General features: G+C 37.2%; 1 protein-coding gene across 5 annotated transcripts in view; it reads left to right on the forward strand.

Annotated features, from left to right (window-relative positions):
- The window catches only part of Mgat2 (alpha-1,6-mannosyl-glycoprotein 2-beta-N-acetylglucosaminyltransferase), a 77,045-nt gene that overhangs the window by 16,449 nt on the left and 47,012 nt on the right, over positions 1 to 13,584 (forward strand). The gene's annotated exons all lie outside the window — the stretch shown is intronic.

The raw sequence follows: 13,584 nt of genomic DNA on the forward strand, positions 1-13,584 counted from the left end.
TATATGGTAGCGATGTATTAAAAGATGCGATAATTTTATATATACAGCATATACAGGCTGTTCAATGATATCTTATATGTTACAGAATTTTTAAGACAGTTGCAAGTTGCATCTAAGGATATATCCCCGGCGTGATATATATGGTAGCGGTGTGTTAAAAGATACAAGAATTATGCATATATGAATTAGGTATAAGAATTGTGTATTCAAATATACGATAATTTTATATACAGGACGTTCAAAGACATGTCATAAATGTAACGCAGAATTTTTAATTATTTTCTTAGATTAGTCACAGTCTGTCCTATCACATACAGGGTGATTGGTTATAAATCTAAAAGTATTATTGTTATCTTACTAAAATATAAATATCAGACTATAGGAGTGTCAGTATAAAGTTGAAGATGCAACATAAATTTGAACAAAGCAAAATTCGAAACATGTCCAACAAAGGTGTTATGACAAGTGTAAGACATTCGACCCCGGAAGGGGGAGGGGTAGTGGGAGTGAAGTGGAAGGGGGGGAGGGGGGATTATTCGGAAACGGAAACTGTTTATAAATACGTATCGATTCTTTGGAAGAAGCGACACCACACTTTCGCACGTTGGGTTGTGTTTTGATTACGATATTTTAAATCATGATTACGAAGTTTGTAGGTATTGTTTTAATACGGGCCATATTTTAAGGCGTCCCACTTCTGGGCGTCTCTCGATTTCCCAATCTTTTTTTTTTTGGACAGGAACTAGTACTGTGATATCTTTTTATCATCATCTCTCTCTCATACTTCACAATTTTTTGTGTTCTTTCGTTCATTTATTTACTTTTAGTTTATTAGAGATAAACAGTAACAAAAGGCAGTAAGAAAGTACAAACGAAGAAAAGCGAAAAAAATGTCTTGTAAACAAAACACTAGCGATACAAATTAGAATTAATAAAAAAAATTGTCGACACGATTGAAAGAAAATTTTGTTTGATTTTTAATTAAATCACAAACACACACGCACGAACACACACACACACGCACACACGCGCACACACACATACACACACACACACGCGCGCGCGCGCACCTATATATCAATTTGCTATAGCATTAAAAGCTTGAAAGAAGTGAACGTATAGCTTATATGCTGATAATGGTATATCACTAAATATTCCTCGTTTTGCATACACGGGTATATTCCCTTACTTGCAAACTTTGAAGTTACAGGAATAAGATTTTTAAGTGTCATTTTTTAGCTCACGAACCTCTGTCATCGTATTAATTTAGGGTTACAGAACCATCTAAACAATAAACACGGAACCCTAGGATCAAGAAATGCCGTGAACACGTGTGACCTTGAAGTTATAGATTTTTGTGTACGGCTCTCGAAAAATTTTAACCGAGTGCTATCTCGAACTTACTAGAACCTTATCCGTAGTATAAATGCATGTACTCTCCATGTCCTTCCGAAAATCCGTAGTTTACATTTTTAATATAAAACATGCAATAGCTATCAGCCTCTCTCTTTTACTTGTAAATTGCTGTATAAGCCCATCTCTCTCTAACTCTCAGCCGCATCTCGTTACAAGTACAAAGACATAGAGATACAATTGCAACGCGCGCGTTGGAGAGTGATTATACCTTTTGCAAAGATATATATCTTTGTCTTTAGCTCCCGAGCTATCCATCTCTACCAAAAAGTAAGGAAATCGTCGATTGACAATTAGACATATTGTTGATAGCGTTGGAATATCATTTGTTTCAGCACAGATCATTTTGAAGGATGTTCCGCCTCAGAAATGTCAATCCTCGATTGGTAGATGTCATATTGCATTGGTTCTTTGCGACCTCGTTCTCCAACCACCGTATTTCACTAGGTTTCGTGCGACTCAAAAGGCCAAAAAAGTTCTTGAAGGCTATATTGGAAACAGAATATTCTGTTTCAAGGATTTTAAAAACCGTTGACAAAAGTGCGCACTGTCGAAGGTTATGTAGGCGTGAGTTTGTTTCAGGGTAAGGACGCCTACTCAGGAAGTACACAACCATCTTGAAAGACCTGTATTGTAAATCTAACATCAAGTCGTATATCCCAGCAGTGGACATCATAGAGCTGATATTACACGAATATATATTGTCTATTACTCTCCAGCAAGAAAAGGACCAATATTTAGCCACTCTCGCACAGAGTTTTACTCTGTGTTTGGCACTAATCGGTGTAACATAACTCCTGAAGATGCCCCGTGGAAGGGTTGAAACACTTGTTGAGTGATTTGGCGGTGGCGGTTGTGTGATTCGCATTGTTTGCCGCATACGCATTTATCAGCGGGCTGGCGGGCGGTGCACTTTGTTGCACGACTACCACTGCATGTGCGGGGGTGGCTAGATATTGGTCCTTTTCTTGCTTGGGATGGACTTCCGCGAGGTAACGCCAGACTCAATTAAATATTACTCTCCAGTTGTAACACTGTTAACAAAACTTTAAATTAGTAAGTTTAACTTGAACATGAGACTGCGGTATGTGATCTGAATATTTTAGATCCTTCTACATGGGAGTTGTTAGATGGAAAATTCGAGAAATTATACTTGCACATGTTTCGTATGATCGACGTGTTATCTAAGTACTTAATCTAGGCATTTAATTTGAGAACTGTAATATAAACTTAATTGCTTTGCGATTATAAAGAAGTATTGCAAAATTATGTTTGTATGAAAATAAAAGAACCAAGGTTATTCAGTTCGAATTGCATGACTAAAGCGGGACAGATCGCCCGTGTAATCGACGACTGTCGGGGCTGACGGATTTTCTAGTTACGACGAATCAGACGTGTCGTGGGTAGGCTTACGCCTAGTTGGACCGACATAGTGTCGCTGGATGTAGGCAGCGTGAGACCGGATATCTCCACCATATCCGGTCTTATGCCTTATGCTTATGCCTTACAATATCGTGCAGTGTGAGACCGGATATTGTGGAGACCTTATGGGGGAAGCTTTTGTCTTACAGTGGCGATGACGAGATGATGTGATTATTTCTCATCGTTTTATGTGATCACTTTGAAGTATGTTACTGTAGGAAATAGATCGTTGAGGAAATTCGTCGAACATATAAGAGACACTGTATTCAATATCGCTAATCGAATTGGTTCTTGATTCTCTTCTGGCTTGTTCCTTCGCTTCTTTGTTCTTTGCTTCTTTTGGCTTCTGTACTGTACTGTTTCGACGTCATTTCTGTTAGCCCAAAGGCTTTTACGGCTTCGTCGGATATGAGTTCACGGAGCTGAAGGGTCCGTGAACTATACTAAAAACTAAAGCATTTATAAACGAGTATAAACTATTGATTCAGAGCATATATTTGACACTCTGGTGGAAGTTGAGGCAGCTAAGACGAGGCTTGCTTCGGCGACTCTGAGGCGGACGATGGTTCTACGTGGTCTCGAACCATCGTGATAGCACCACGAGGGTTTCGGGGGTAGCGTATCCACGCATACCCCGGGGCTATCGAAAAATAGCACGGCGCGAGGGAAGACCGCGTGGCGATCCCTGACCGGGAGATACCGCGGTCCCCCGTTTAGAGCAGAGGGCGACCACCGGGGGGGGGGGGAGGTTAGTGGGTAGGAATCCCACATACCCCTGTCCTCCCCCCAGAGACGAGGCTTACCTGGTCGTGTCAGTGCTGATGTTTGGTAGTGCGTGTGGAGTGAGGACTAGAGGGCAGCGTGGACCACTCGGCAATAGATATACTGATCCTACCTCGGATCGTCCACGCTGTTTACTACCACGGAGTCGGGCGGCCGAAGTTGTTTACGTATCGGACAGTGGATCCTTCGACTTCTTTATTTTGCCGCATACATTTTGCGTAGTACAACTAGTGGGTGTGTGAACGCGTACAGGTCTGCGTGTAGTTACTGTGCGAGCGAGACAACACTAGGAATTAATGTTTGACGTTATGGTTGATTGAGCGATTCCCATATTACATTAATATTTTATTTCTATTGAATGCGGTAGGACAATTTCTCACGGTACAAAGTCTGCAGGGACATATAGTAGACAGTAATTAACACGTTGAACGCCAGACTAAAAACCATGTTTAGTTCAGTGGGCCGCGTCGGACACCATGTGACTGCCATCATGTTGGGTCCAAGAGGCCGCGTCGGACACCATGTGTCCGTATGCCCTCGATCACTTCAGAAGCCTCTAGGGAGCCAACGGACAGTGTTTCGACTGTTTTTACCAAGGCATGTGACCCGCGCGGCGCCCGCGCTACAAAAGACGGTTGGACGTTCTCGCAGGCCGCGACGGACACTGGTGTCAGCCATTTGAGATCTTAGAAAAATAATGAGTAAATCGCTGTTTCCGTAAGTCGCCCATTATTTTTAAGGGTTTTACTGACAATATTTGCAAAAAAACACCTTGGCGATTTTTTGACGTATTTCGATTTAATGGTGTGGCCCCAGGGGACAGTATGCTGTCGGACATATGGTGTCCGCCATGGCGTTCAACGAGTTAATATTAACATGTAGTTATAAAAAAAAATTATTACGTCATCATTACGTTTTATATTATTAACTAGTTGCGTCCCGCGACGTCTTCCGCGTGGAAATTATCAAAAAAGATTTTTTATAATTAACATAAATTCTTATGTCTTCCATAACACGAAAAATTATTATTCTTTGGCTGTTTTTATTATAATTTAAATCGGTATCAACTGTCGCGGCGATATATGGAATTCATTCTAATGACAGTGGCGCTATCTGTCGAAAATTGGTCATACCGACTTATAAACATTCGCAGGCTCATGCGCAACAACTTTGCTGAAGATCATCAGGTGATCAAATGCATAGTATACGATTATATAAAGGACATACAGACAAGAATTCATTTTTTATGTATATGACAGCAAATTAGGTATATATCTTCCACCCGTTAAAACTTTCACATCTATAATCAAGCACCCTGTATAAGTCGAGGTCCGAGGAATGAGGTCATCACTTCGGTACATAACAAGTGTCGTGTTCGCAAAGTAAACAGATGTATCGTTTTTACTTAGCACGTTGCATACTCGATAAAGAAATTTTGCTTTGTTCAGCGCTTTCGACTTACAACCTGCTTGCCAAACGAGAATCGAAACTTCTTCTTAGGGTGACCACGCGTGCGTATGTTTTGGGACAATGACTGATTTTTTTTTAGTATTCATTGTTAATCATTGTCGTCATACATCCCAATAGAGGTTTTCTATAACGCATAGGCCTAGACCAGTGGTTTCCAAAGAGGTCTATATCGACCCCTAGGGGTCTATGACAACCTGCAAGGGGTCTACGTCAGCGAAAAAAAATTTGGGGATCCATGAAATGAAAATGGGGGTTCACGATAGTGGATCTCAACACATACACTGATAGTAACTACTAACTAGTAGTTTTTATTTAAATTCAATTAATAAATGTATAAATTATCATGTGTTTTTACTTTAAGTTTTTAACACTAAACTGGTATGTTGGGGGTCTACCCAACACGGAAAAACATGGCAAGGGGTCTACGACACAAAAAAGTTTGGGGAACTCTAGCCTAGACAAACATAAGCAATACAATAAAGATAAACATGTACCATTATAGACTTTTTTATGACTAAACTTCCAACTGCGTCCCAAATGGCATTTGCAGATTCGGCGGTCATGTATGAAGTGGCAGGGCAGCGCACCTAGCCTAAGGTCTCTTTTAAAGTAACGAGGGCTCCCGGTGAAGCTTTAGTTGGGAGGTCACCGAGCTCTTAGAAAGCTTCGGTGAACGTTCATTCAAGTGACTAAACCATGGATGCACAGACCGCGGCCCGCCGGTCGAATACTGGTGGCCCGCCGACAGCAAAAATAATACTCCCGTACATTCGAAAAATATTGAATTCTATTCCAGAATAAAACCAAAAAAAAAAATTATTTACCAATACTTCTGGCGGCCGGCCCGCTATCAGTTCATGATTTGCCCGAGTGACCCCTAGTCTTAATAAGTCTGGGCAACCGTGGACTAAACTCAATGACCTCTACAAAGAGAACTCGACTTGAACTGTCGGTGGTCAATGATAGCCGTTTAGCATTCCGACAAAAGGTGGCTGGGAGGTCTAAACCACGGCTTGTCTGGTTGCTATTGCCCAGCTAATTTGGCTATTTTGTACCTTGTAATCACTTATCAAAGACCAGACAAATGGCAAATTCTCGGTCTGTATAACAATGGCCATCAAGCGGTGGTAGCAATATCACGTCACACACGTGCATGTATACACGGACAAGACTCAAGACGCGATCGCAAGGTTCATCGATGTACAGATACTGGCGCACAACCTGATGATGGTGATATGGAGTAGGGATGAGGAACTGGTCGCCTGAAATGTAATTTTAAAAACTGGACATTGTTGATACTTAGTAAACATACCAAGACAAAAAACATTACCAAGATATTTTTTTTGGGTAATATTAGACGTAATTGACAAAACATTGGCACGGATGCTAATATCTGTAGAATATATTAGGGAGACTGGAAGATAATGTCGCTTCTGTCGAAATATTTTACAGAAAAACCGATTGATTTGTTACCGCTCCGGCATTGATTTGTATACTAGACGGCAAAAGGTTGATAACGAAGGTGAATATATTGATGATTAGAAATAAAAACTTGTTAGAAATGTAGTCGTGTGAATTTAACTTAAAGCGACATTACTTTCCGATCCCCCTAATAGATCTTGATAATAATAAAAAAGAGGTTAATTGCATTGCCTATAGTCGATAAAAAATTTTGGTCTACCCACGTTTAGTGATTTCCCACTCTTCCTTGACCAGTGGAGGGCTTACCCACGACGCGTATCTCCCACTGCCACTTTAGACATGCAATTCTTTATATATATATAGAAATATAACAAAATTTATATTGACTTAATTTGTTAAAAAAAGTCCGGATCGAATCATAAACATAATGGTCACCCTACACTTGTCATCGCAGCGAGTGTATCAACTAAATGCCGTTTAGGGTTCCCTATTTAATATTTAATATTTAAAAAATTGTAATATATTTTATTAGACTTTTTTTGCATTCTTTTATTAAACGGTTTTATTTAGTTCGACCCGTACGGAATTTGTTTATTTGGGTCAAAATTAGATATTGAAATTTAAGCACATTCCCGTTGTCAGATTAATCTGAAATTTGGTACACACATTTAATTTAGATGACAATACAATATAATAAAATCAATAACATTATAAATCTAAGATGGCCGCCGATACAAAATGGCGGATTACGTATTTTTCCTTAACCCCCTCAATATGGGTATCAAATGAAAGGGCTACACTAGTAAAACACGATGATTATGTCAAAATTTAAAATTCAAGATGGACGCCGTTCCAATATGGCGAACTAGGTACATATTTTTCCACAACCACCACAACATGGGTATCAAATAAAATCGTTTAAAAAACCGTTTAACTTAAAAGTTTTTTTACAGATTTTTATATTTTGATTTCTCTACGATATCGAAATAGGAATAAGATACGTAAAAGAACGAAGGTAATCGATGTAGTAGATTGGCAAATTGAAACAGCAGTTTGGATCTCGCTACCAACCGGTCCTATTGGGAACATTTTGGGGAAATCTAAGTCCAGCTGTGGACGTCTCATGACGACGATTCAAAATCAACATAAAATACCAAGTTTTGAGTTTATAGGTATTCTATGAACTGCATTTTGGAAAGTGTGCGTCGAATAAAAAAAAATAATTCACCATCTTTCTTCCGTCGTAACAAGAGGCAAGGATTTTGAGAAACAGACACTTGGAAAATAAAGACAGTCCTACTAATCTAAGAAAGAACTTTACCTGCTTTCCTAGTGCCCAGGAGTAAACTCTCTGTTAGAAATAAATTAAATTACCTTTTATTAGGTAAAAAATAAACATTTCTAATTAACTATATTTAAAGATATATATATATATATATATGTATATAATATATATGCTGTACATAGGCTTCATACGATGTCGATTAGAAACGTTTTAAAGCATCCATTCATAAATTTTATATTAAAACTAGCTGATCCCCCAAATGTTATTTTATGAAAAAAAAAAATTAATTAACAAATAAAAAATAAGGTTTGATCGTAGAGGGATGAAAAAAAAAATACGTCAAAAAATTAAAAAAAAATTTGAGGGTGAACAACCCTTATCACTGAGGGGTATGGAAAATAGATAGTAGCCGATTCTCAGACCTACTGAATACGCAAATAGATAAAAAATAAAAACAAAAAATTTGGTCAAAAAATTAAAAAAAAAATTTTTAAGGGTGAACAACCTTTATCACTTAGGGGTATGGAAAATAGATAGTAGCCGATTCGGATTGGGTAAAAATCGGTCGAGCCATTTCGGAGGAGTACGGTAACTAACATGGAACATGGAAATTTTATATTAAAATATTACGGAACCCGAAATAAGTTTAATATAACAAGTATAATCCCATCGTATTACGGCAGCATAAAAACCTGTGACCCAGTTGTGAGGCTCTTATAACGTCGCTGAGCTAACGTGATGAAATGCAAATAGCTTACAAGCTAAACTAAGTTAAACTAAGCTAGATATCCGTACAATGCTCTAAATCAGAGTTCCCCAAACTTTTTTGTGTCGTAGACCCCTTGCCATGTTTTTTCGTGTCGGGTAGACCCCCTACTTACCTGATATCGATTTCCTGTAAATTTCTAACTGTAGTGAAGTTTAGTGTTATAAACTTAAAGTAAAAACACATTATGTACATTTATTAATTGAATTTAAATTAAAACTACTCAAAATAAAATTTTGTATCTGTTATGTGAAATATACGTAATATTAAATAAACACGAGACTGCGACTCTCAGGTTTTTACAAGTTCAAAATGTATTGCGACCACAAAGCGAATACCAACATCCTACAACTTACACAATTTTATAAACATATATAATAAACTTTAAACTTCATAGGTACTTTTATAAATAATATAATTTTTTTTGATATTATAGGATAGTATGCTGTAAGTAAATAGGTACTATCAGTGTATGTGTTGAGATCCACTATCGTGGACCCCCATTTTCATTTCATTGACCCCCAATTTTTTTTCGCTGACGTAGACCCCTTGCAGGTTGTCATAGACCCCTAGGGGTCGATATAGACCACTTTGGGAATCACTGCTCTAAATGTAAATAAGCCTGCGAAGTTATAGATCGAACCGTGGTGTTACATGTTCTAGAATGAAAGAGACAGTTGCTTGAGTCAGTCCTTCTGACTCTTTCGATCTATCTCATCATATCTTTTCTTATAGCACTCTGACTGCTGCCCAAATGACATTTGCAGGATTTTTTTTTAATAGCCCCCGTTATTGGGAGCCTTTCGTACCCCCCCCCCCCCATCTGGTTTGGGACAGGGACTTCTTTTACATATATTTAATTTTTCACAACCTTTTTTTTTCTCTTTATTTTCTCTCTCTTCATTTATGCATCTTATGATATTCCATTCGGTTTTCATTCCACTTATCTTCTTTCGTTCTCATTCGCTCTATGACCTTCCATTCCTCTCTCATTACACATTAACATTTGATTTATTTTATTTCTGTTTATTTTACATTTATTTCACATTAGTTTTATAATTTTATTTATTTACAATTTACCTACAATTATTACTTATTTTTTTATTTACAATTTTATTAAACTTTCTTAACTTTTGTTTTTATAAATTGCTTTGGTAATTATTGCACTACAGAATGAGAGGAAGTCATCCAGTTGTTTCTTCTCTTATCAGGGAGGCTATTGTATCCTCCTTGATTTTTACACCAGACCGACACTCGAACTCGAACCGGAGTCCCCCGAATGCGGGACACCGGGCTACAAGGTAGATCACGGTCTGGTCCACGCCCGGTTCACAGGAGCACGAGGAGTCCTCCTTTAGCTTGAACCTGTGGAGGTACTAAGAGAACTCCCTGTGCCCCGTGAAGAGCTGGGCTGACATTTGCAGGTTGCGCGGATATGAGATGGTATGATGCAGAGTGCGCAAAGCTGAAGACATTTTTAAAGTAGCAAACCTCCCAGAGGATCCTAAGTTTGGGAGGCCGCTAGGCTCTTAGATTGCTTCAGTGAAGGTTCTATGGCGTGACTAACCTTAAGGGCCTCCACGAAAGACCTCAGCGAGGTCAGTCACTCGTCGAAAATATACGCTTAGCAATCTGATATAATGGCGACAAAACTGATAAAACAAATAAGAAAAATAGAATATGTAAATAATAAAACAATAATAAAAGTAATGTACCTAGCCACCTAAGAGTAATAAGATGATGAAAGGAAGGCGATGAAAGCAAGAAGGAATGAAAGAACAAAATGAAAGATATTGTGATGGAAATGAGGTAAGAATAAAAGAAATTGAGAAGTATGACAGTGAGTGAAGAATAAAGATGAAAATCTGAAAAACCTATTGTAAACAAAGACCCTGATCCCAACTAATTAGGGGTATGAGAGGTCTCTAATAGCGGGGGCCATTAAAAAGAAAAAAAAAGATATAATGGCGCCTGAGAGGGTCGAACTTCGGTTTGATCATTTGATATCGTCTGGCTAATATCATTACTATAACTTCGGAAAGTATCAGCGCTGAGACAAGTGGTGTAAGAAACTTCAGCAACTATTATTATCTATTATGATCGGGGTTGTCGGGGTTGACGGTTCCTGTGATTACGTATGTGTCCCAAGACGGTGCTGCGTTTGAATGTACCTGGTGTGATCTTATTATAAGTGACTTCACCTAACTTAAACCTTTCATTCCTCAATGTACATGTGAAAGCAAAACGTACAAGTCGTACAAGCTAACCCAGTCATCTTAAAGTGTAAAAATTAAAATATAATCTGTGATATATTGTAAATAAATAGACCTAACTGCAGTGATTGAGAATGGATGAAGAATAGAAGAGAAAGATAGGAAAAAAATTGTAGAATGAAACAATAGTAAGACAGATCATGTGATTAAGAAAAGGACTAATATATAGCTACTTCCGCTATTTAGCAGTAGTCGTGCAATAAAGTGCACCGCCCGCTAGCCCGCTGATAAATGCGCAGTGCCAAACACGGAGTGTACTAATCGGTGTAACATAACTCCTGAGGATGCCCCGTGGAGGGGTGAAACACGTGTTGAGTGATTTAACGGTGGTAACTGTTTAATTCGCATTGTTCACTTTATTGCACGACTACTGCTACATAGCGGAAGTAGCTATATATTAGTCCTTTTATTACTTAGGATTGACTTCCGCAAAGTAACGCCTGAATCCATTAGATATTTAAGATCATGTGATGCATGAAAGAAGAGAATGGAATTAAAAACAGGAAAGTGAAATACTTTAAGGAAAAATAAAATCCCTTTTCCCAAGTAAATAGGGGTGGAACGAAAGGTCACCTATAGCGGGAGCCAAATTCAGTCATTTATAGAACGTCGTATTTCAGAGTTTAGCGGTCTTCCGGTGAGGTAAATACGTCTAACCCAAGACTCTATATATATGTATATATATATATATATATATATTTGTATATATATATCATTACTAATGATTTACATTATTATTACCAAAGTTACCAGTCTATTCTTACCAGCTTGAGAAGAGGAGACTGGGGTTGCATTCAAAACAATATCTACTTGATTAATCTACCTATAATTATTAACTGGCAACATTAATCCTAAATCATTGTCATATTTAAGCTATTTATTAAAAAAAAATTGTTGAATGTATATATGTATATATATATATATATATAAAGAAAGAGAGAGAGAGACGGGAATTTAAATATGAACGTAAAGATTGTTATGTGGGCTTATATGTAGATCCCTGTTTTAAGATTTATCACAGACAAAAATGTTCAGTAGCGTCACTTTAGCAAAACGTACTGCGGTAATGAAAGGGTTAAATGAAAAAAGAAGGATAAAATGATAAAGACGAAAAAGAAATTGTAATAAAAGAAAGTGTTAGGCGATGTATGAAAGCAAAAGGTAAGAAAAGTAACCCAAGATATTGTGAAGGTAAAACAAGAAAAATGAATAGATGATATAAAGTAGTATGAGAGAGTGTAATTGATTGTATAAATCTCTGTTTTATCATAGGGGAGAATGAGAGACAAGAATTATATCTGGTTGGAAACATCGATGCATGTAGGTTATTTGAAACATGTTAATGAGTCAACAAAGCAAATTTCACATTCTTGTTTGCTATAATAATATTTATTTGATAATATACTGTTAATTATTAAACGGTTTTATTTAGTTCGACCCGTACGGAATTTATTTGTTTATTTATTTGGGTCAAAATTAGAAATTGAAATTTAAGCACCTTCCCGTTGTCAGATTGATCTGAAATTTGGTACACACATTTAATTTAGATGACAATACAATATAATAAAATCAATAACATTATAAATCGAAGATGGCCGCCGATACAAAATGGCGGATTACATATTTTTCCTTAACTCCCTCAATATGAGTATCAAATGAAAGTGCTACACTAGTAAAACACGATGATTATGTCAAAATTTAAAATTCAATATGGACGCCGTTCCAATATGGCGGACTGGGTACATATTTTTCCACAACCACCACAATATGGGTATCAAATAAAACCGTTTAACTTAAAAGTTTTTTTTACCGATTTTTATTTTAAATTTATAACTTAAAGTAAGGTCTGAGATATCTAGTGGAACTTTATTTTATATGCGTATACACAGACACGATGGATTTGTTAAGTAAGACGAAATGCAGGCACTACGAGGTTATATATATATACTAGCTGATCCCGCAAACGTTTTGCCAAAAAATATTTTTAATTTTCAATTTAAAAATAAGGGTTGATCGTAGAGGGGTGAAAATTTAGGGTTGTATGTATTTTTGTATGTTGTATCATAAAAAAATAAAAACCAAAAATTTCGTCAAAAAAATAAATAAAAATTTTAAGGGTGAACAACCCTTATCACTTAGGGGTATGAAAAATAGATAGTAGCCGATTCTCAGACCTACTAAATACGCATATAAAATTTGGTAAAAATCGGTCAAGCCGTTTCAGAGGAGTTCAAGTTCGAACACCGTGACACGAGAATTTTATATATTAGATAGTAATTATTAGTGTTTCTCATATAACAGCTAAAGTTGTTTTGCCGGCATGCGCGTATTATAATATATTCAAGAATTGCATCAACGCCGGACCAGTTCGTCCGGAATTGCTTCGCGCGGTTAAACGACATATCGTTGCCGAATTGCAAAGAATTATATTGAGGTTTGAATGTATTAAAATATTATCTCAAAAGTAAGGTTATATTTGTTTTGATCACTATGTGAAGGTGATAGACCTGAGGATTGTAAAGGCTATGTCAACCAGTAGTCAGGTTCTTGGGAATTAATTTTCTATGAATCTTTTTGTCACAACTTAAAATACTAAAAAGATGTCTGTAATAATTTGAACTTATCTACGAATGTAGCTGAAAAATGTTGTCTCAAAAGTAAGTTTATATTTGTTTAGATCACCATGTGAAGGTGATAGACCTGAGGTTCGCAAAGGCTATGTTTACCAGTAGTCAGGTTCTTGAGAATTA

The sequence above is a fragment of the Battus philenor genome, unplaced genomic scaffold (genome assembly GCF_028537555.1).
Source record: "Battus philenor isolate CCGP_79_NKW_IND1 unplaced genomic scaffold, ilBatPhil1.0.hap1 SCAF_30, whole genome shotgun sequence".
NCBI classification, from domain to species: Eukaryota; Metazoa; Arthropoda; class Insecta; order Lepidoptera; family Papilionidae; genus Battus; species Battus philenor.